The 25,284-nt window shown below is 42.4% G+C and overlaps 1 non-coding gene across 1 annotated transcript; it reads right to left on the bottom strand.

The window, feature by feature from the left end:
• Window positions 1-22,460: 22,460 nt before the first annotated feature.
• On the bottom strand, window positions 22,461-22,532 carry trnac-gca (transfer RNA cysteine (anticodon GCA)). The gene has a single exon. It is a non-coding gene; the product is annotated as a tRNA-Cys (tRNA).
• Between the last annotated feature and the right edge of the window lie 2,752 nt (window positions 22,533-25,284).

Here is a 25,284-nt window from a genome sequence, read left to right as displayed (position 1 = left end):
TGGAATAATAATCATCCCAGCCCTGCATCCATGCTACAATATGTAACTAAACAGTAATGTCTGAAACCTCAAATCCTCCTCTCCTCTATTGGGGCTTTCCCAGCTCCTGCTCTCCAGCAGGCCTCTGCTGACGCTACGGGGAGGTGGGAGGGCCCATGGGTGCTCTGTGGATAACAGGCCCTCTCACAAACAGACACCCCGGGGAGCAAGAGGGCCCAGCAGGCCACCCAGCCCACATGAGCCCATGCTCAGAGAGTGTTTGTTTGAAGGCAGAGGGCTGATCCCTCAACAGGTCAGAGCAACCATAATAAACCGACTGTGACACAAGTTAAAGAGTGATGAGGTTTTGCTATTATTGACGTTTGTTGGTATAGCTGGTGTTTATCTGGTGATCTGTGTGGTTCTTTGTAATTTGCGTTAATCAACCAGTAGAGATAAAAATAATACACACATATTTGTGTCTTGGTGAAATTCTAGAACTTTGAAACAAAAGATCTGAACCATTTTACTATTTACTACATATCACAGGCAAAGAATTATGGTACAATGGTGATGTAAGAGTTTTGTTTTCAGTGTCTTCATGAAAAAGAGGAAACGTGTTTTAGGAGACTCAGTGTTGCCATGCAATGAAACAAATGTTTAGCTCTACTGTTATCACATGATAAATTGAAACTATAACATTATTATTTGTCCTCGTATTTATCTGAAGCATAAGAGTCACCATCTTGCAAGTCACAGGACATATTTTTTATGATGCTTTTTATTGTCCTTTGATGTATGATTTCCTTATGTGTTTATTACTCGCCGGAAGGATTTGCTTTTTAATTATATGTGATGTAATCTTCAGCTATGGATCAGGACTTGGGACCCACCTTGTTGCAGGCTTATTGCCAAATTGAGCTTTTACTGAGCCTCTGATACCCGGGTTGAGGGAATATATGTCTTGTTTTGGTCCCAGGATCATGAGACCACTTGTTGAAACCAAACAAATGTCATGTGTGGACAGGGTCTGCTGCAAAGCCAGTCAAATGTCTCCTTTCTGCCTCACATGTTGAAAGAGAACCCATCTAGTTCTGCAGGGGGTGATGCGGTTCACAGTGCAGGAGCAGCCAGTCGCTTCCCATCTCACGGTTCTGCTAAACAGCTCACTTTCTCCATTTGGAGGTATCGCCAAAAGGTGAAGCTGAGCAGTGTGGATTAAGATTTAGTGGACCATTAGTTACAGGCCGGCGACCCAATCCAGGCCGCCACCAGCAGGGTCGGAGCAGACGGCCCCGCTGGTGTCGGGAACAGATCTATTCTGTAAAGAGAGAGAGAGCGACTCAAAACCCCATAACTGTGTTTTTAAACCAAAATATGTCATGCTGACATGAAGCGTAGAATTGACGTTTGTTAGGGAATGTACATAGATCCAAGTACTGTTGTGTTGATACACACACATTTGTGACTTAATACACTTTTAATGTTTTCTGAAACACCAAGGAAACTCAGATTTTGGTGTTTGCAAAGCAGAATTTGTAAAAAAAAATACACTTTTTGAATACACCTGAAGACACAATTAAAGACATGACTCAATGGAATAAAGTGCTTATAACTTGTAAATAGTCTATTGACTTTTAGTCCTTGTAAAATATATTCAAGTGAACATTTTTCCTTAAAGTATAGTAAGCTACAGCTACTCAGAGGAGACGTTCTTGAAAAATGTATTAAGATAGCTGTAATTAAGTGGTTGTAGGATGTTTCCACCTACCTCTCAAATCATTCAGAGAGGTGTTTTGGTGCACTGTATTGTCTGCAAACAACAGCAACACAGAGATTTTGATATTCTGATCTGACATGACACCATCACATTTCACCAGTCAAAACATCAGAACATTATGAACCATTGCAGCACAAAGCTGTGAGTGTTTCTGTGTCTCTCCTCTGGCTGTGGCAGTCGGCACACAATTCCCTGAACCGGCTTATTTTCCTCTCCATAAATTGCCTGTCACTTCACATTCCACTGCTTTGCCAACATGTTTACCCAATGTCATGGAGCATGCTTACAGGCGTGCTTACTTGTGTATCTAATGGCAGGGATGTTAGCTCAGAGGGTCAGCCCAATGAGGGTAATGGTTGCTATCAAAACAGAGGCCTTCTGGTGGCCCAGCAGGGATTTGGGCAAGCGGGGGTCATAGTCCCATGCTGGACCGTCGTTCAGGACTGTTTGCAGACTGTCAGCAGCACCCAAACTGTTTTCCAGCAGTAACGGCGGCAGCAATCGACCGGGCCTGATGAGCTGAACAGATGGGAGCCGTGTTATGTAGTGGAGCCCTGGGCTGCTCTAGTAGATAAACCCCCTCATCCTCTGCTCTGTCAACACTGAACAACAAGCCTCAGCTATGAGACTGTGCTAGACGCAGAGCTGGCCCTCTACACAAAGTTTATTCTTTAAGTTCGAGGCTGCAATTGGTAAAATGTATGTGTATTATGTGTACAGAGGTATATAACCTTATTAACATTCATCTTAAATAACGGTGAAAAAAGTACGATTTTTACTGACTATAGTATGACCATAAAAAAACGTAATATATCTGCGTGGGTGTGATAGGGTTGTTGATCTGTACCAATGACTTGCTCACTTTTATGCTCATCTTCTGTTTTGGAGTACCTGCTCACATTTTCAGCAGCTCAACAAGACGGTGCTACAAGCAAGACATTTCAGCTATGAAGGCTTATCTTTAAGCCAAAAAAGCAACAATGACAAAACAGTATTACTATTACAATATTTTGCATGGTGATATATTTACGTTTCTGTTGGATCTCTGCTTTAATTAGCTAGGGTTCTCATCTCTATTATGAAAATGTAAAGTTATTATTTATGTCAGTCACAGGCCACCGTAAGCTGTGCCAGAGACTTGTCGATGTTGTTGCAATTCCTTGGTCACCGATAAAAGTCACAGATTACTTAATGACCTTTTAATGTGAATCTACTTCTTGAAGGGTAGACTTATGCTGTAGTTACTACCGACTTTGTTCTTGTTAGTGTTTTGCAATGTAATGAAATATGCCACTAATAAACCCGTTAATGTCCAGCAGCACAGTGCTGGGGGGCACAACAGGAGCACAGTGGGCTCCGCTGAGGGTCGGCGCAGGGTCGCTGTCCACATCTGGACAAGTCGTCAGCCCTCCGGATCTGCACAAAGACATCCAATGTTCTTGGACCAAATCACAGACTGGTGTCTGACAACATCCTACTGGGAAAAAAAGTTGCCACCATGTTCAGTGACAAACAAATGGTCGTGTGTGCAGCATGCAAACTGTATCTGCACATATTAAATGTTGGTTGGGATGGCCCACTGTGGGGGTTTCGTGTCAGTGAAAGTGGATGATATGGTGGATGATAAGCATGTCAAGATCTATTACTTTAAGGTTAGAGGTGCTGGTCACGGTTATCAGTGTCTGATATCTGCAATAGCACCATGAGCTTCTTAACTGATTTTAAGTGATTTAGCAGATGTGGCTGCTGCTCTTCTTTTACACACTTCTTTTTACCTCGTCAAAACTGTTGCTGCAGAGACACTGCTGTCTCTGAAATACTATGAGTGTTTCAGCTTAACATTACAGTCAATTGTGATTTTTATTGAGAAATAAGTGGCAATTACCCTTTACTCAATCTGTCCTGCTGGTTGTTTCCTGTAGAGCTCTCTATCAGGGAGTATTGATTACAAAACCTTGATTGATCGTTGTTTACCTGGTCCGTCTGGTAAGCCGAGAGCCGCTGCAACCACGTCCTTGTAGGTTTCCACGACAGCTCCTAATTCAATATTCTCATGTTCAGCCGTGCCTGCCTGTCAAGCAGACTGGATGTCTGGCATGTGTGGTGTGTGGTGGGCATCTCCAATTTTACACCATGTTGTGAGATCAAAGTGTCGATGGTTGCCGGGAGGTCACAGGACAGGGTGTTGCGTGCAGCAGTGCTCTTAGGTCATGTGTGAACCATCCAGCATGGCTGTCATCAGAGCTTCCCTGGGGCGTCCTGTCTGTGACTGATGGCCTCACACTGGAGCCCTGAAACCTGCAAGCTTGAAAACTGACAGGATCTGGACCACATGTCTAACCAAGAGATGACATGTACTATTTTACTACTTCATGGATGATGCCAGGTGCCTTGGGTCTATAGACAGAATACATCTGACACTCATTGTAAGATTTGACACGCACTGTTATTGCTGCATAAAACACAATTTACGATGTAAATACATAAGGGAAAGAGGCAGAGTGTATGTACAAAAATATCTGCAGAAATAGGGGCGTGCTAAATTCAAAGCAACAAAGAATTACTACACAAATACCAGACATTTCACTCCTTTGTTGTCTGTAAAGGTTTCATACATTCTTTGAGCTGGTGTTTACACTGTCAACTGTAATAAAAGAGCTCTAAAGTGTAACAATTCTCTCTATAAAAGGTAACAGGAGAAACTCAAAGCGACGCCCCACAGCAACAGTTTGGGCTGGTATTGAGCGGTTCCCCCGCGGCAGGAGGAATTCTCCCTGGCAGATGGCGAGGCCGGGCCCCCGAGGCCCCGAGGCAACGCTACACCCTGGGACCCGGATACCTAATCACGCCCTGTTGAGCCTCTCACCTGCTGCTCTGCCGCTCACAATGTTATCTCATCTCCCTGACCTATTGTGGCTCCCATCGGTGATAATGACAGTCGAGAGACCCACGCTGCGCCGCCGCGGCTCTCTCCCTGGAGAGAGACGGGATCATGGGAACCTCAAAGTAATCGATCTCGCCATCTTGCCTCCGCTGCCTATCTGATTTCACATCGCTACCTGTGGATAGCTACTGTGTTGCTTATATTTTAAGTCAGTCGCAGATTGCTTTGATTTTTAGGGGGACTAATTCTTTTGAGTTGCATGTATCATGATGTTTTTTGCATGGTTGCATATAATGAAGGCGTGGTTGGTCCACTTCTGTGCCCTGATTTGTCATAGTGGAAGTGGAAAGAGGAAGTAACTTCGAGAGCAGATTGACAATTCCTGTTACTGAACATCTTATCAGACTACAACAGTTTTGAATGCTGTGAAAAGTATATAAGTAGTAGCCGCTACAGAGGGGATATTTTTCACAGACAACAGAACAATGCAATGTAAAGGGCAGACCAATGCAAAGTTTGACCCAACACTACACTATGTTGACTGTACTGTATGTACCATTTACTACGGCATTTCTTTTGTTTCTATAGATGCTAACTGGTCTCATTACATTAAAGTGATATGTCTCTTTGGGAGAGCATTTTCACTTTTTTAGCACGCATCCTTCCAAGTGATTTCATTAACAGTCGGCCACTAAATTTGCTGCCTTGTGTAAGCACTTTCATATCACACACTTGGTTTCAATTTTAAAACCTAACTCATAACCTACTCGAACACGTGTACAAACCACAGTTTTATGGTAAATTATATACTATTGTTTTTTTCCCTCTCTATCCACTGTTTTAATTTTTGTTTTTGCCTTTATTTGACAGTTCAAGGTAGAGATAGACAGGAAAGATTGGGAGAGAGAGCGGGATGACATCCGACAAAGGTCCTGGGTCGGATTCGAACCCACAACTTGGCGTTTACATGGTATGTGCCTTAGACCATTGAACCACCAGGACGCATCCACTGTTTCAATTTTCAATCAGTAATTTTCCCTGTGCCTTGGCAGCTCATGTGAACTCTTGCTTTAATGAGAAACACCATCCAGCTCCTGTGTGACCTCGGTTCCCACCATCTGAATCAGATAATGTTATTGTCACAGTGGCCCAGTTCTCACTGCTCTCCCTCAGATCATTAATTGGACTTTCAGTGCTTTATCCTCAGTAAGTAACCTCCTCCGTTAGAGATGAATAAGATCACAATAAGAAGAGGAATCTGACAGGCTTTGTTAAAAATAAAAGTAAATTAATAGGAAAAAAGTTTATTAGAATGCAGTATTATTTGAATTTAGGTTTCTATGCTCTCTGCGCTAGCTAACAAGCTATATGCTATATGTTTGCTTAGCAGTAGCATTGTATAAAAATACGTTAGAGATGATAATGGACACTGACAATTGTTTAGCTAGCTCCAGTACACTACTATTAATATTACACAGGTGCTTGGTAACATTATCCCTCACCTTGAAGAATAAATAAATGGAAATTCAGCAAATTCAGGCCAAGTTCCGGCTGAAAACAGGCACAGGGTGAGGCAAAAAATAACCAAATAAAAAATAATTTGGTTGGGCAAACAACCCAACAGTTTTTGCTGTGTGTATCTACTGCAACATACTGTATGTAGGCTACTATTTGTAATCTCAAAACCACAAGCTGCTTCTTTTCAATTCACAGCAAAGGAAGATGATCATCTGTATTTCAAGGTTACATTATCTGTGCTCTAAAGCCTTTATATTTAATGTAGAGCGAGTCCTGTTGTGCTCGCATGCTGCTAACATAAAGGGAAGGAAGTGAAGGGAGTTGCACAATGACCTGTTTCATTACCAGTTTCTATATAAAGAGAGAAAAAGAGTATCTTCTTGCCTCAGTAAATTGTAGTTGGTATAAGAGGACAAAAGAGATCAAATGGAGAGAGCACACCCAATCACTGTCTGAGACTTCAGCTGTATTCCCTTTGTAGTCACACAATCAATATGTAACCAATATGGTCGCACCAAGAATGGAAACCCATGCATGAGATCTCTTGTAGACTTTTTTTTAAACATTAAAGTGACCTTGCCTGTCATGTTTTTGAGATCAATGTGCTTTGAGAGGGACATGATAAAAACTATATGAGGTTTTTACTGCAGTTTTTTTTTTTTTTCGTGTGAGATGGCCTAACTGTAGTGAATTTTTATTTGTGTGAGATGGCCTAACTGCAGTGAAGTATAGTCAAATCAAACCATCTCACACAATTTATACGGTTGAATTTTCTTGTTCACACCAGTTAGCACTATAATAAAATAATTAGTCATTATCTTCATGTTTTTAATGATGATAATTGATGTCTTCACAGATTTGAATATCAGTTCTCTAATGTCTATCTTTGGGAGAAGGTTGTTGATCTATATACTCGTAGAAGTAACATTTGTGAATTCTGTTTTGGTGGATTTGTTGACGTAGAGTCGGGAACCTGTTGCAGTTCAGGTTTGATTGAAACCACAGATCTGCATTAGAACGGCAGACGACAGAATGCGAGAATACAGTGAGTGGTGGAATAGTAATTAATCAATAGTTTCCATGACATGAAGATATTGTAGAAGACCTCCTGTGTCTGCTGCCGAAACATATTTTGTTGCAGGACTGCCACTCTGAGAGAGAGAGAGAGAGAGAGAGAGAGAGAGGGAGAGGGGATTTCAGGTCATCCATGTCTGTTCCGAGAGTCTCGAGAAGCCAAAGCGATGCAGCTGATAACCTTCTGCCACTGTGTGCCTGCTGGCTGCCGCAACATCTCTCTTTCTCTGTAATGTGTTAAACATGATGGAGATAACAGCAAATCCCAAACATTCCTATTAGAGCAAACAAATCTTACATTTTCCCTCCACTAAAACAAACAGCAAGTCCCCTTATCTTAAGACAGATTGCATCTCTGAGACCACCTCGATTCAAAGCGAGCAAAATTAGACATTTTGTAAATGTTATGGCTCTGGGGACAATTTGGCACTTACTTACTTGCTCATTGTAAATTATATAAAAATATACATGTGTTTACAAACTCAATGCTGCCTAACTACACCCCAGTTATGGAAAATCCTGTTGGCCTATTCTCTGCACTGTAAATCAGTTAAATAGCTCAGATGCAGTAGACAAAATCCCAACTGTAAAGTGAGCGGACCGTGTTATATGCTGATTCGAACTTCCCCATACAAAAACGCTGAGTCTGTGTTTTTGTGTAGTTAGATTCCTTACAAAAAAAAAAAAAAAAAATCTGTGTCCATCCTGTTATCCTGTTATCAACACTTTGGCCACATTCCTCCTAAATTAACACTCAAGCAGATTTACCTTTCCCATGTGACTTACCTTTCCCCTCAAACTATCATACGGCATATTTGCCATAAACAAAGCAAGGACTGACAGAAGTGGGGATCGCCCGACAAAAAAGAAAAGAGCGAGGTGGGGCTCCATGGTGGATGCTGTCCTCTCAAGGGAAAGTTACACAAACCAGTTTCTAGTGTATTTTATGTCACCACTCACTGAATAATAAAAAAAGAAAGTCAAAAAGTACTATGACTATGTAGGTCTACACTACTCAAAGGACGACACCGACTTTGTGGGAGTTTGGCTCATCGGCACCAAAATCATCTCTGTGTCTCTGGAAGATAGTTTTGTCCATAATTACTTTAGCATATAGTAGCCTATGTTCAGTGAGTGTGAAGATAAACCCTTCAGTAATCCAAAGTTGGTATTGTTTTTTATTCTATGGCCTGTAGATTCATAAGTTTTGAAAACTTGAAACATTGGAACCATCGTCAGTGAAGTCTCTTATGAATCAACAGCGCAAAAAGCTTTAGCTAACTTTGCTCACTTCCCGTGTAAACAAAGTCTCACAGGAAGAGAGACTTTCTGCCATTGAAAGAGCATTGTTATTGCTGAAATTCATGTGTATTTAATCAATCCCCTAAACAAGCCGGGCAGCTTTAGACGCATCATTAAAATTAACTAAGCCTTTGCCAGCCCTCATTTTCTCACTTTCATACTTACTTACATAACATGCTCACTGGTCGAAACTGTCTAACCAGAGACACAGAGATGATTTTGGTGCCAATCCTTTCATCCCATGTTGGATAAGGTGACCAGTGGGCCAAACTCTCAGAAACTCAGTATAGTCCTTTAAGTTATGGAAACAAATTGCCTTAATACCAGTTTGATTTGTGAGACAACGTGGGTTTAATGCGATCCCCAGGGATTCCATTCCATCGAACCATCTCTCTCTCTGGTTTGTCCAAGAGTCACATCCTGTGCTCCATCAATAACAACAGAATCAATTTGTTTGCTTTGCACTTATCATGTGGAAAATGTGACTCATTTAATGACACACACACATGAAAAAAAAAAAAAAAGGGGGGGGGGGGGGGGGGGGGGGGGGGGGGGAGAGAAAAATCAAAGCCGCTGTGCGTCCTTGTGAGGTGGCCCCAACATAAACACTGATCTGTTGAGCAGCAGAGTAAACTTCCCCTGCTTGCACTGGTGCACACACTTCCTGAGGGGATTGAGAGACGCATCAGATTGAACCCCGTTCCCCATAAAGATTGGAGCTGTTTCACTCCGCAGGCAAATAGGCCAACCAGGCAAATTCAAGCCACATGCTGATCTCGCCTGCCTCCTGTCCTCATCTCTGGTTCTTTGTTTCATCTGTGGAAAGAATCCTAAAAAGAATAATGAGGGTGTAATTAAAGTTAAAGTTCTTTTTTGAATAGCTAATCATCTTCAATCATTTATCACATGATCTCTGCCAAATATCTTATTTCAAATATACATAACTGTATCCAGAGATCCAGTTTTCACCCCAAAATCTTAGCAAATCACATAATAAGATGAACCATATCTTAAATCTTAAATGTGTTTTCTATAAGCACCTTATAACCCATTCAGCCGTCTAAATTGCTGAAATTACAACAACTATTGTGTCAGAAGACAAAACACAACCAAGGCTATGGTTACCCACAGCGTCTTCCTAGCGTTAAGATGATTTTTGTTCCATTATAACGCAGTGAACAAAGATGATCTCAGTGCTAAGATGTTTTTGAGAAACAAGACCGATATTCCATTGTTATGAAGAAAGTGGACTGACTAGCCGTTTCCACTCATTTAATGTGTCCGAAAGCTTATTTTTCATTTCCTGCTCCGTGGCTGCAGATAGAAATCTCTCGTGGCAACAGCCCAACCGCAACAAACCCCTGCTGCTCCAGCCAGGCGGTTAATGTTATCGCAAGGGGTCCCCAGCACCAGCACCCTGAGAAACACTAGAGCCAGTGAGAAGGCCCGGCCTGAATAATTGGAGACATGATTGGGGGAACAGTAGATATGTGTGAGTTTTAGCGGCCTGGGGGGAGTTCCACCCAGGGAGACTGGAGAGGAAGCTGTGCAGATGGAGGTCAGAGTTGGGAGGCTCACATCCTACTCACTATTTATCCTGTTGTTCCCCTCTCCGCCAACACACAGACGGGACTCTGTCCAGGGACTCATCTTTTTTTTTTTTCCGTTTTGCTCCCCGGGAGACTTTTACAGTGAACGATCAGTTTAACATGACTACTACTCCTGAAAAATGAAAGCGTATAAAATGTTCCAAGTAAGCCGCAGAATGTTTAGGAAAAGTTGTGAAATGCGATCATTGGGAGGAAGCCTGCCATGTAATCTTAAAAAAGCCTTGAAAATCAGGATAATTAGAAAGAGTTTTACTGCCGAGCCAGTATTAGTCTTTTACAAAAGACCGGAGAGCAAGATGACGGCATGGTCGGGCGAGTGGAATGTCTCCAAAGGCTTTGAAGATCCTCCAACTGATGTTCATCGTTTCCATACGATACCCCCACTGTGATTTCTTCGTAGAGCTTAGATTATGTTTTTCTTTGTTTGTTCCAGACTGTTACTGAATTTGACGTGCGGATGCTGGTGCTGGCTGATGTCGTGTTTTTCATGACTAAAACAGGCGAAGACCGTCCTCAGATGTTAAATATGTCTGTGGAGTGAGACACACTTACATCCTCTAAGCTGATATCTTTAACAGCGCCTTCTTGGGACAGGCCAAGAATAGTCCGGGGATATGGAAAACATCATCTTGCAGGGTTTGGGATCACTCTACAGTAGACAGTGCTACACAACTGGACAACCCACTGAGCAATTTTACATTGCTCAGTGGGTTGTCCGTTTAAAATACGTCTAAATGGCTACAGACATCTAAGCCACAATGAGGCTACATAGGGTTTAAAAGTGAAAGTTTAGTAGACGTCTACATCTTACACTAATAAAGCATTATCTTGTGCGTATGAATGGTGCATATTTTGGATATTTATAGCTGTTTATACATTGTTTAAATATCTAATAATGTACTTACTACTTGGTCTAAAACTGGGCTATACATAGCCAAAACAAATCCTGGGCCACAGGAGAGCTAAAGCACAGTGACACTGAAATGACGTATAGTGTTCAGTGGGAACATAAAACAACAAGAATCAATGAATAATCTATTATTTTTTCAATATTATAGCTTAAAATTTGCTATTGTATATATTAGGTTTAGCTGATATTTTGTGCAGATATTCAATATCTTTTTTATGCCAATAAATTAGTGTTTCCCCCAGAATTGTATTCTTGACAGAGAGGAATGCATTGAGAAACTAAATGTGACACTAAAACTCTCCATTGAAACTCTTTTGGGTGAGTTTTAGGTGACTCAACCCAGATATTCGATGGTAGGGGAAACTCTGGGATACCTTAGGCCTTTAAACGAAGATTAATTTACAAGAAACATAATTTAATAATTAAATGAATTCATAAAATGTGCAAAGAAGATAAAGTTTCACTGCAGGTTTTTTATGTAGCTGTGGTCGGGGAGGAACCTCCATCATGTCAGTGGTGGACGACACAGACTGGCTGATATCTGATATTCAATAAAAGGTCAATACCGAGCTGATATATCAGTCTAACACTAATGTGTAGTTGTGATATTACAGGCAAAAAATATACATGTCTGCATTTAGGAGGACATATGAGGAGCTCATGCAGACAAAGGTAAAAATAAAAGGTACTATTTTACAAAGGTCAGATCAGAACGAGGCCTCTTCCTGGAGGTGTGACCATGTTCACCGTGTTCATCGTCTCTCTGAGGTCAGTGCGGGTGTAGTGAGCCAGGTCAGGCAGACTTTAGCCAAGACCAGCAAACCACCAACATGACCTGGGGAAATAAACATCTTTTCCGTCAATACTACAGACACAAAGGGATGTCAGGGGACGATGACCCTTTCCCGCTAATCAGGAGGAGATATGCGGAGAGGAAAGGACTCCTCCCTCCACCTCTGGACACGCAGCAATGAGGTTTCCATGTTTGTGTTGGCTCAGAGACAACGGGGACATCGGTACCTGTATCCTTGCTGGCGCGAAAACAAGGATACAAAGGACCGATCTCCTGGCTTTGTATGGAAGAGAGGGGATCACAAGCTCAGTCAGTCAAGTTTGTTTATCATCCTCTACATTTTGAGGACAGTGTTTGTTCAAAATGGCAACAAATGCTTTTCCTGCTTTTAGATGTGATGTTTGACGTCAAAGTTTTAACCTTAGTACTCTATTCGTTTGATTTCCCTTCACTAAATATCCTGATATCCTTGTGTTTATATCCATATGGCTGCAAAAAGAGACCCAAGAGTTTCTTATTTGCTGTTGAAGTGTTTTCATGGCTGTATTTCATTGCCGCAAAAAGGAAACAGAGCGAGTTGCGGGTTCATTATCTAAACTTTATGGACATTTATGGACATATCAATACATGAAACCCAATGAAACTCTTTGTGTCCTCCCAGGCAGCAGCCGCAGCTCTCCCACTCGGTGATGACCAGAGACTTTGAAGGCAAAAACATTCAGCAGTCATTTTGAGTTCTCATCAAACACATCATGGCCGAGCCGGGGCCAAAGATGCATATCTAAGCATTATTTGACCTGTGCTTTCTTCTTGCCGACTGAAGTTCAAGATTTGTCCAGAGGCCTGACCCACTTTCTTTCTTCCCCCCCCTGATCATTTTGACCCCGGGCTGTGACCCCAGTAATGTTATACAAATGTCATGCATCACAGGACTGACAGCTCCCATATAAGAGGCGAGCGTTTGGCCTGCGGACTTTGTCTGAGGGCTCTTTGTGGCAGAAGAAACCCCTGGCAAAATGAACAATGGTGTTTTACGGACAAGGTCAGGCAGAAAAAAACAGCAGGACATTGAGGCGATGTTTTCTCCTCACAACCTTCCTTTTTAAAATGTGCTTCGGCAGAACTTTTCCTCCTCTCTGCTCCTGCCTTCAGGCTATTTATTAGAGTTGCCTATTCCTGTGAGCAGTTCCACTTGTTTGTAGTGACTGTCTTAGAGGAATAAGGTTAAGTGATGCTTGTTGAAGTATGTGTCGACACAAGTTAGTAAATTATAACACTGCCAGAATGTCTTAGTATCACTATTTATCACATGTTTTTTTTATAGTCATCCATTAACTTCAATGTTCAAGGTCAGAGGGACACAAAATCTTGAAATATGGTTATGTGCAACATTCTGGACTGTATTTGACATTAGGCTTTTACTACCTTGGCATGCATTCATGATCTGTGTAACTCTGTGAATGGAGTTTGCAGTGTGCTGTATGTCAAGCTAGGCAGCAGCAGGTTGCCTCTACAGTGACAAAGAAACCTGTCCAGTAAGGATTTCAGTTAGGTTGAGTAAAAACTCCACTTAAAGTGATGTTGAACTTTGGTAGTGTGTTGTGTAGCTTCCTGGCCATGATGTAACCCCAAAATCGACGATTCTCTGTTTATCTGTTGCTCCGGTAGAGATGATCTCCATTCATTGCCATTGTATGGTGAAAAAGGTCTGAAAATCACACTTCTAGCGCACAAACGAACGTGAACAAAGCTGATTCTGACAATATATAAAAAACTAGTCATTCTGCAGAATCTTTTTTAAGTGAATCGCTTTCTTTATGTTATTAAACCAACAAGTGTAACACTGAAATCCGGTCTGAAGAATTTTGGTGTTACACTTGTTCAAACTGAAAGGTTTAAAGAAAGCAATTCAATTCTGCAGAATGACTAGTTTTTCTATATATTGTCAGAATTTTTGCAATTTCTTTGTTCGCATTCGTTTATGTGCTAGAAGTGTGATTTTCAGACCTGTTACTAGGTACTACCAAAGTTCATCATCACTTTAATCTGCTCCTGAAGTTTTACTGCAATAAGGATGTGATTTTCTTTTGTGCCTCACATTTTGTAACTTCGCCAGAGAGAGCGGCTATCTCTCAGACCGTTGAAGTGAATGGTTTATTGCCCATTTATTGCATACTGGGATAACCTGATGAGGCCAAGGTTTGATCAAAGACAGTGGCAGAAAGTCACATTCCTCTGCAGCCATCACCTCAAAGGAAATGACTCAACTGCAGTAAACAGTCAGGACAACAAGCTGTGCTTTTAATCTCTCTTATGTCTGCTGCACCCTGTGGCTTTGAAGCTCCGCAGCTCCTTGTTGAAACTGTCCCCAGACATCGCATTCCACAGTCCCCCTGTCCCTGTTCATTGGTCAGGATTCAACATTGTGTCTGTCTGGTCTGCAAACCGCATAGTTGGCTGTAGCTTCTGGATCCTGAACAACACTGCAGGCAGGGAATGATGGACATGAGGCAACGGTCTGCCATAATGAACCACTTTTGTTTATGCATATTTATGCAAAAAGACACATGGCTTATTAAGTGAGTTAGGCAGTGGAATTATAGACGCTGTGAATTTTGCCATTTGGTTTGTAATGTCGATTCCATATTGTAGCCATTTAAAAAAGGCTGTATAAGGAGAAGCTGAACAGAGAACTGAAGACTGTGAAGCTAAGCAGACATATAAGATTTCAGTGTGGCAGAAGTAGTTGTCCGCAGCTGAATAAAGGCATATTTTGTGTGTGGGATCCCAGGGCCTAAAGTCCTATTTCATGTCCCAGAGAACAGACAGCTTAGTGATGCCGGCAGAGCAACAAGCTGCCATGGAAACCAGAGTTGTCTGTTGTTGTGAGGCTGTGTCAGAGATCCGCCCTTTTGCTCTGCCCTCCTCCTTTAGTGGCGGCACACTTTCCCTGGGGGATTTCACATACAACATCTGTCCTATCTTTCCCCCTTCACCCCCACCGCTGACCCACCCACTCCAAAAGCCAGAGAGGGCGCCTCTCTCAATAAAGGCCAGCCACACACACCTGCTGAGAGGGTTAGAGGTCACCAGCCAAGCATGAACACATTACCATGACAGGGCAGGACTCCAGCCTACATCACATCATCAATGAAGGACTAGGACTTTTCCATTCTCACATAACATAAGGCAGAGGAAAAAAATGTAAAAACGGAAAAAGAAAAACGGCGGCTTTTTGGTGAACAAAATTCACCATAAGCAAAGAATACTGCTCAGAAAACCTCTATCATGGATAATGAATGCTCTCCTCTGAAAAGATCTGCCCATCTAGGAGAGCTTTAATAAAAATGATTTCCTTTAACATGTATGATGGGTTCATCCACTTAATGTAAGCGGCTTATTCCCCCGACAGAGACTCATCCTGCCTCGATGGAGAAATCGCACAAAGTGTAATGCGTATCTCAAGCTGTGTTTAAAATAAAGGAAAAAGAAGAAAAAAAAAACCCCAAAGCATCTTAACCTTAAGTGTGTACGCACACAGTGTTTCATGGCAACGACTACTGAGAACACAAGCCGCCTGGATCTTATGAAACATCACTGTTGCTTCTCAAAACAAATGCACTTTTTGATTTTCCCAGACTGCCGTGGCGAGCCGCTCCATCATGTGACTGGTGACTCAGGAGACAGAAGGAGAGGGAGTTCCCTGCGGTGTGCAGCGGGCCTGCTGCACCGCCTGCTGCCTCGCAAGGCCCTAAAGGAATCACCCGGCCCTCATCAATCTGGCCACACATTCCACAATAGCTGACAAAGGGACTCCGCTCCCTCGGTGGCAGATGGCCTGCCTCGGGCCGTCCAAGCCAAGCTCCCATTGTTTATGCTCCGGGTTTTGATGCTGGGACCTTTGCTCCTCCTCCTTCAGCGTGTCACAGAAGGATGTCGGGGTGTCGGATTTGAATTCAGCTTCTATGTATTTGGGTGAAGAACACAACGCAGCTGATGTTTCATGTGCATTGTGGTTGGAAGTTGCACTATATACACTAACAGTCAAAACTTTGGACACACCTGATTGAATGTACTGTGTTTTTCATTATCTTAAAGCCATTGTGATCTAAAGACTTCTGCTTAAATGCTTGAAATTTGTTTTTTAGACAAATATAAATAGTGAAGTTGATACCTATGTATGAATTTCTTTCCAAAGCCTTTGCCTTTCCATCAAGGCAAAGGGCGGCTACTTTAAAGAATCTAAAATATAAGATAGTTTTGATTTGTTTAACACTTTTTTGGTCACTGGTTGGTTTTGGTCACGTTTTGATGTCTTTACTATTACTCTAAAATGTGAAAAATAGTAAAAAAAAATAAAGAAAAATGCGTGTGTCCAAACTTTTGCCTGGTTGTGTACATCTGACCTGATGTAAAACACAGCAGATAAACCAAACGAAGCCGTGATAGTTTGGAGGAGCTGCATTTTGAATTCTGACAAACAGTTGCGATCCCTATGGATGAGGCTTGGCTGTAATTCCCACAGGAATACAGGAGGGAGGCCCGGCCGCAGCAGAAGGCTCTCATGATTCACCGTCACAGAGTGGCAGCCATGTTATCTATTGTTGTCTGCAACCAAGAAACATCAAGCCAAAACAAAGCTATTTTTGGGGAAGAAGACAGAAATACATTTGAAAGCCCAGTCCAAACTTGTCGTAAACAAGATACTATTGTAGTTTTGCACCCAAATAAAATTACACAGTGTCTAAGATCCAGGGGGAAGGAGTTTGTGCGGTAGGGTTTTAGGCCTTGTAACAGTTTTATGGCTTTGGGGGAATGCCTTTTCTGTGTACCATTCTTCACAGTCTGAAAGTGGAGGGAAGTGCAGGCTGCTCTCCTCTTTGTGACGCAGGATTCCTCGGATGTGCGCACCAAAAGCACGTAGGATGAAGCAGCTTTGACTAACTCTATTCAGCAATTAGCATAAAGCTGCCTTTCCATTAGAGAGCATGCAACCCCTCTCTCAACTTTTTTGTGAGGGAGCTGGCTATGTTTAACACATCTGTTGTCTCCCATGTCTATGCAGCCCACAGGCAGGTCTGTTCACAGTGATCCCTTTATTCGGCTTTGAAAAGACCTATAGGGGCTCCTGATAGATGGCCTTCATTCCAATGAAAATGGCAACCCGGATAATGAGAAGAATGGAGGGCCACCACTTCAGCACACCCCCTGCTTCAAGCCCCTACACATCCTTTTAAAAGGCTCCTCTTAAACAGCCTGATGCTGAGCCTAATCATGTTGAAAAAAGAAACCATGTCTAAGCAACTTTTATATCCCGCCCCGGTGCTTTTTTACCATTAACATCTCAACAATTTCAAAGAAAATGTTATAGCAAAGGCAATGTCTATCTAAAGTAACTGTGCAAAGACAAAACCTGTCAAAGATATAATTGTATGGCTATTTTCAGCTACACAATACGATAGGCCAAGAGGCATTCCAGCTATAATGTTACTGTGGGAAATTCAGAATTCATTTTATTCATTTTAGTCTATGTTCAGCACTGAAATGCTAGGTGGCTAAACTTCAAATAATGAACATCGGCTGTCCATGATTATTCAAACTACTATGACCAATATTTTATGTTCAAAACAACAATTTTGACCACATTTTTGTTGCACAAAAAAAACAACAACAACAAAAAACTGGGGCCTGGGTAATGTAACCGAGGATTAAGAACAGGGAGGTCAGAGCTTCTTCTATGGGAGTGGTAGGTTATGAAGTTTAGAGGATGTTTACCACTGTGCTTCAGCATCAATGGTCAGGACAGTACTGGGAGGGAAAGACAATAGACAGAACAATGTCCTATTTAGAGATGGGTCACTGCTATTTATAAACCGGCGAAAGGGCCAGAGGAGAGGGGATGAACCTTAAAGACAATAGCCTATTTCAAGCTTTCTCAGCTATTCAACATATGTCTTGTTCAGCCTTGTACACTTCATTCATCCTTCAAATATATTATACTACAACTAGCATGTGTATATGTGTATGTTATGTATATTTTGCAGTTAATTTCATGACAGTTATTAGGCTCGCATGGCTACACTTGTGTGTCAGACGTTCTCTCGCTAATGACTAGTCTAATGCTGTTATCAGAGTAACGCCAGGGATCCTGGGCTCTCATCCATTTATCATGCTAAGCTGTTATTACGACATGTGTAAGAGGCACCACAGAGCCTCTTACATCAGTTAAAATCAAAGATAATTTCAACCTGTCAAAATAACTGCTGAGGGCATCAATCTACAGCTCAGTCAGCTGATGATATCTTTACCTCCTTGATGTGCTTGCTATGCTTGTGTCAGCAGTGGAGGAATTCAGCTGTTTTTTAAACGCATACACAGCCAATTGTGTGTAAAAAAATAAAAACATGTAACTCAGGGGTGAAACTAAAAAGTGATGAGGCATATACAGTGTTTCTTATCTTGTTTCTTGTTGAGATTCACACTAAAATGCAGGGCTGAAATTACGTGCGTGTGTTAGTTGGTGATATTCCCTCTGCATTGTCTATCTGCTGGTGAGATCCCCCTTTAAATCAAAATGGACACTTCTGGACCAACACAATGGGGAGCATTGTTTCCCTGTGAAAGGAGAGCATGTGCTTTGCTAATGCCGCACTTGCAGCAGCCAACCTCCGGGACAACTTCTACATTCAGCCTTTGATTAAGGAGCACAGTTAGGCATGGATGACTTCCTCCAAGGTGCCTGGAGGTTGTGGGAAAGGGCCAGAGAGAGAGTGCGGCCTCAACTGGGGGCCGGCCTCGCCTTCAGTGAATGGACCTTAATGATACTGGGCCGTCTCCAACTGAGCCAGCGGGCTCGCTGCAGATCACATGACCAAGACTGTCGGAACTTGACGGGACTGACGGAATGGGGATTCGTGTGTGTGTGTGTGTGTGTGTGTGTGTGTGTGTGTGTGTGTGTACGAGAGATAGAGATAGAGTTAGCAGTGTTTTTAATATTTTTTCACACACACACACACACACACACACACACACACACACACACACATGGCTCCATAGGAAAAGGAAAATATACAGGTGGATCTCCCTCTCCATTTTTCTTTGGAAAAACAAACTTTTCCATCCAGGTGCCTTTTCACATTGCAAAATTGGTCAAGTGTATTCTAGTGTATTCTAGATCCCTCTTAACACAGGGTTAACTGGACCTCAGTTTACTACTGTCTGGCACAACTTAAAGTGGACTAGACCTAACTTTAGCCCACTACTGCCTGGTCCTGCTCTGAGCTCATCATTTAGTCCTGACTTGTCAGGGTTAACAGTAGAGAGAGGACTGTAGAGCATGGGGCACAGGACAACCTAATATGGTGTAGAAGGGTTTAATTTAGCGCCTAAAGCCGGCTAAAGCTATTCTAAACTAGACTAAGGCTGGGCTACAAATGCAGCGTCAAAAACACTCAGGATACACTGCAGATCCTCTGTTAAAAGAATTTCACCAACAACGTTTAATGCAAAAATTAAATAGTAAGGCTGAAAGCAAGACTAACACCTTAATCTTAGTTTGAGTAGGCATTCTGCACACAAATCCAGAAAAGGCAAATTCCTGCTAGCATGTCCCTCACGCTCCATGCTAAGGCAGTTAGCCAGGAACAGACCAACACAAGCTGAGCAGTGTGTCCAGACAGGACCTGGGTCTGCAGCAGGGATGGGGACTGGGGGCTGAGCAGAGGTCAGGGTTGTTTGTGCCCAGCCTGATCTCAGGCACATCTGTGGCGGTGCGAGGGCCGGCCCACAGACGGCCTCCTGTTAAACAGTATGATTAGTGTGGCGCCCGTATGGAAGCCTGCGAGGGGCGAGGGGTGGCTGCCTTCTGAGGGAGATTAATATAACAGCACAGGCAGGGAGGAGCACCTGCCATCCGTCTACTCAGAGACTACCAGAGCATGAGATCTAACACTATCTGGTCTGTTTTTGGAGTGTGGTCGTCACGCAGTGCCTTACTGTCTGGTGCTCACACCAACCCGTGACTGTAAATGGCATCAAATAACTCTTGAGAAATTCCTGGTAAATGCATGTGACGTGCAATAATTAGTCAGGCAAAAGAGGGGTGATTTTGAGGTAAAATTTGCAGGAGCACTGATATATCTATGGGAAGAAAGCCATTCCGGTATGTAGTCGATGTGCAGGGTGAACCTTACCCCAGCATGTGATTTTTCCTGAAACCCGTAACTTGATCTGTTCTATCCCGGTCATGTAATAAGGCGTGCAGCAGTTGGGTCCTAACCTAACCTGCTCCTCATGGATGTCTCCCATGGGAAATCAAAAGGCTTGTAACCCGCGCTAATGCTACAGTTTCCCACGGATACTACAAGAGCTAAACAAGGCTGATACTCAACGAGGTCAGCTAAGCATCATGTTTCTGACACTAGTCTGCGGAAATACTCCTGCATCGGTGGAGAAATCATGATGAGTCATCATTTTTAGAAAGTCCAGTGTGCACAAACAACTATTTTTAATTGAGTACCTGTTTTCCATTTGCGATTTTACAGTTTAAAATGTTGTCCAAAAACAAAACAAAACAAAACAAAAGACAAGCTAAATCCCTATTCTTTTCACGAGTGCCTGACAGTAGAACAAGGCATCTGCTAATCCATTTAATATGAGAGGATCAGCCCAGTTGGACCCACCACAAGGGATAGACTGCTGCTCTGTGGGATGGAAGCTGCTCTTGTTCCCCGACTGGAGCCGGGCCAAGGCTGGTGCCAGGAATTAATCCCAGTAACAAACAGAACAGATTCCCTTAGCCGACCAGGTTGGCCGGTCTGGGAAGTGGGATGTGTGCATGCGTGCGTGCGTGTGTCTGCGTGTGTGTGTGGAGTCAATAATGATGCAGGTTGAAGTCTTTTCCTGGCAGGTGGCATGCTCAGTATATGCCATGTGGCAACCTCTGCTCTGCCCCATTATCCCTCATCCCTTAATAGAGTTCTCATCCTCTCTTGTTCCCATTTAACACCCATTTGCCCATTGTTAATAGCAATTAAACGATTGAGAAATTAAAGGATAACAGCTTTAAAATGGAAAAATAATTAACAAATGAGAAATACAGAGATGACAGCTTTTAGAACCGGTCTTAAACATGACAACGCAAAGATAAATTTACATCCCACTAAGACAAGACATGGTTTTGTGACTAACAGGCCAATAACCTTGACAACAGTTAGACACTTTGATTGAGCCAAATTAATTAAATCAAGATAAAGCATCAAAATCTCTGTTCCAGCTTCAATAGTTTATGTAGATTTAGTTTCCTATGCTTCACCAATTACCAGATTGTCTTAGGTAATTAGCCGTCATTCACTATCTTGTCTCTCACTGTTTTCACATGGCAATAAAGTAATTTAACTGCCTTACAGTCACATCTGCTTTACATTGTCAGGGCTTAATCTGTCTGGCCTCCCATGCTGCAGTATATCACCCCACTCTCTGTTTGAGCTCACCCTTAGTAAACAATAAGCCATCACAGAACTTTGCTACCCTGCAGACGAAAACACAATATTTAGCGTTTGGAGACGGCTTAGATGTGACGCAACATGGACAAAAGGTCCATATGAGTCATAAAAGCAACAACCACAAGAAAACAGCTGAAGCCATTTACATTGTAAAATTAAACAGGGACAATTAACCGCGATCCTGTGAGAATAATTAATCTTTCTGAAAAACGTTGGTTGCTCACAGACCTCTGACAGAGCAAACATGCATTAACTACATCCACAAGATCCTAAATAGGTTACAGATGTAGTGTGATATTACTGATTGTGCGGATGATTGGCCTTGAAATTCGGGCCCATCTGTTATTGTTCTCTACGGGGGTATCGTTGTATCAGAGGAGAGTACAATGATGAAGCTCAGGCCCGGGCAGCGCCGCAAAAATGCTGGGGCCTCTGCTGATGGGGGATGTTTGCAGTAGTTTCCTTTCGGCCCGTTGGGAGCTGCCACCGGGCCCCGGGGCCAGGGAAGTGAGCAGGTCACAGAGGTTTGGTCATTTCCAAACAGATCAGGTATCAGGCCACTCTGAAGTGTGAGACTCAAGGGAAACCTCTGGCCTTTTTACCTGCAGTCACATGGGGACCAGTGGCAAAGGGAGTGGAGATGAAGAGATTACAGAAGTTTTTTTTTACTAGCGCAACAATGAATAATGAACTGTTGATCTGCCTCCTATAGACCTGTTTGGAAAATTCTAACTTTCTGTTCTTCTCAGTAGTCAAAAAAGGGTCTGAGATGTTTTAGAGACACTTTTTGTGTCACAATTTTCCTATTTGGTTTGATTTTTAAATTTCATTGTTTAGGCATTTAGCTGGCATTAAAGTGACATAAAATGTGTGGCTTAATACACATTGCCACATCCTCACACCAATGTATCGGCTGCATTACCTATTTTCTTCATACCGAGTTTATTGCCTTGCCCTACTAAGTTTCTTCATACTTTTCTCTTGCAAAGACCCAGCTTTCCATATCTCTGCTGCACTTCTACCTAACAGCAAACTGACTGGACTACTCCTTATACATTTCTTTTCCTTTCAGTCGGTTCAGTGAGTGTTTGACTTTGGTATAAAGGAAGGGGGCATCCGGATTTGAACCGGGGACCTCTTGATCTGCAGTCAAATGCTCTACCACTGAGCTATACCCCCATCTGTGTAGGTCCCTCTGATGGAAGGTAAATGAAGCCAATACTCATATATGGTTCTCAGTTTTAGGAGGAGGGAGGGCTTCTATACATTCCTCAGTCAACCCAGTTTCAGAGAAATGGGGAAGCTCGGGAAAGGGGGATAGCCCAAATATCTGAGCCGAGCCATTTTCACATAGGCCGTTAACACTAAACCAACATTTCTGTAGCTACTCTGAAATAAAGGCATTCACACAATGTACGTAACACCCACATAACACGCCCTAAGTGTAACCTCAGCAGTTTCCCATCGGAGCCGCTCGCAGCAGCCTGCCGTCCCGGGAGAGTCTGACACATCAGCATGCCCTGTCATTTACACAGTATCACATCCCAGAGCCCTATTCTTCCACCATAATACACACACAGATCAGATCTCTGCCTCTCTTCATATTCCACATGACACACACCAGTATAAAGACCCTGTAAGACTGGTGAGAAAACAGAAAACAAAATAGGAAACCACGCCAGTCTCCCCAACATTCATAATTGGGGCTGTCCCACTAAAGGCATTTGTTGTTTTGCTCTTCCCCAGAATTGTAGTTGCGAGGCTGCGGAGGCTAGACTAGACTACGGTCCTCCCAATTTAACATGCCAATCATTTGATGTTCCCAGAACAACAAGGGCCGACACAAAGGGAGAGCGATGGGAAGCATTAGGCTGAAAGAGTGGAAGTAGGGCAGGAGCAGGGGGGAGACTAGTAGGTCTGAACAGTTATGCAAATGGCCTGTGTTCGTCTCTATTAGTTATGGAGAGGAGAGGGGAAAGAGACTAATTATAACATGGGGAAAACACTGGGGCCATTTTTAAAATAGGACATCACCAGCAGCCATGATGTCGCTTTGAGTTTCCTGCTTTCGCCCTGATCTGTTGTACAGCAGTGTCATGTGTTTTCTTTTTCTGCCTCACAGTCTGAGCCATCTTTGGTGTCTTAGAGTGCTGAACTTTGTTATTTAACAGAGAAGTCGAGAGTAAAATTGATCGCTAATGATACATCCTGAGAATACAATTTGTAAGTGTGACTCAATGATTCTAACATTTATTACAAAATCCCCAAATGTAATGTCACTTTAAAAGATGAACAAATCAGACTGACTTTACACAAACTTTAAGGTCTGACCACTGTGCAATGGCTCACTGTGCTGTACTGCATTTAAATGAGAAAGGGCCCGATGAGAGCACACAACAGATAATGCTTAAGTACCTGAATGACTCCAGTGTCATGCCTTTGTCCACTGGATCTCCCATTGTACGTCCCAGCAAGGTAGCTATAGTGGCCATGGACAAAAGGAGACTGTATATTGGCTGAGAAAAGGGCATTTCTCCCAACAGCGGGGACTTGCCCTCTGGCTTTTTCCAGGAGAAACAGCCGCTTAAAACTTCCTATCACTTACCGTTTACATCATGCGAAACCATAAGTTGTCAACAAGTTTCCAAGGTCCCTTGAGCTAAATATTTAGTGGAAATATAAACCTGAGGGATCTACAATAAATATCTTGTTTCCTGCAACAATCTACGGATTTGTACAGTATACAGTAAATCATACTGTTGTGAAACTTGAGAAAGATTCAGATTACTGATATGACAAATAATGTTGTGTATTATTATCAGGCTTAGCCCGGCTGCCACTGGTCTGCAGGTGGATCACAATATGAGAAGATGTAGATCTGATTTTGGAAAAGAAAAAAAGTTGTTCAACATGCCCGGGCTTGCCAGCATGTAATCTGACCCCACTTAGTTCTAGGTTGACCATCAACAGTTTGACAAAATCAGTTTGTTTTGGTAGAAATAAAGAACATGCCACAGCAACTGTGAATAGCAACACACTCAAGCAGTGGCAAAACCTGGGTATTTGCGTATTTATCATATAAAATCTAGTTATTTTCAGTCAATTAATCTGACGAATTCTACATGCTGAGATGTGACCTAGTACATTTCTGTATGATTAAATCTATTTTGTGTCTATGAATTCTATGAGGTTTCTATTGCACAAGTATTGTACCCATACTGGGCCTGCAATGGGTATGGTGCAGTATAAGCACTTGTGTTGTGCAGCACTCAAAATAATTAAATATTATAAACAAATAATCATATTCTACTTTAATTTGCTTTTATAGATTTGCAGTGCGGCTGAAATTAACCATGTCTTGTTACAAAAATTGTCAGAATTGCTTGTTGATTGTTTGGTGCGGAGGTTCATTAGCAAGAGGATTGCTGTGATTTCCACTAATGTTAGCATTAGGTGTATTGGCCACTTGGTTAGTCTAGCATGTTCTAATAGGTATTGATATAATTCATTAGCAATTGTCACATACATTTCTTGCAATAGGAAGCACTCATATGCAGTATATATATATGACTGTGTTACTTTGATATTCATTCTCTTTCATCCATCATTACTTGCTTTATCTTTATTTCCTTGTTTCAGTTCAGAAGCAGCAATTGTCACAGCTGCTCAGTTGAGCTTCATTATCAGATTATTAGACTTGTCTTATGCCCTACTTTGATAGATAATTAAACCCATTTTGTTTACCTGGAGGAAGTCCATTCAACCTGCCTGGAACTTTATCTGTAGATCAATATAAATGGGTTTGTATTTATTTGTCTCTCTCTCTCTGAACTATTCTGAGCCGTAGTCCTTGGAGAACATCCTCTAATGTTGCATGGAGGGCAAGGGAAACTGAAACCGTGTTCTGAGGGGCCGCCTGCTCCCCTGGCTC

The sequence above is a fragment of the Centroberyx gerrardi genome, chromosome 7, assembly GCF_048128805.1.
Source record: "Centroberyx gerrardi isolate f3 chromosome 7, fCenGer3.hap1.cur.20231027, whole genome shotgun sequence".
NCBI lineage: Eukaryota > Metazoa > Chordata > Actinopteri > Beryciformes > Berycidae > Centroberyx > Centroberyx gerrardi.
Note: the sequence above shows the minus strand (reverse complement) of the source record. Positions and strands in the feature narration are given on the sequence as shown.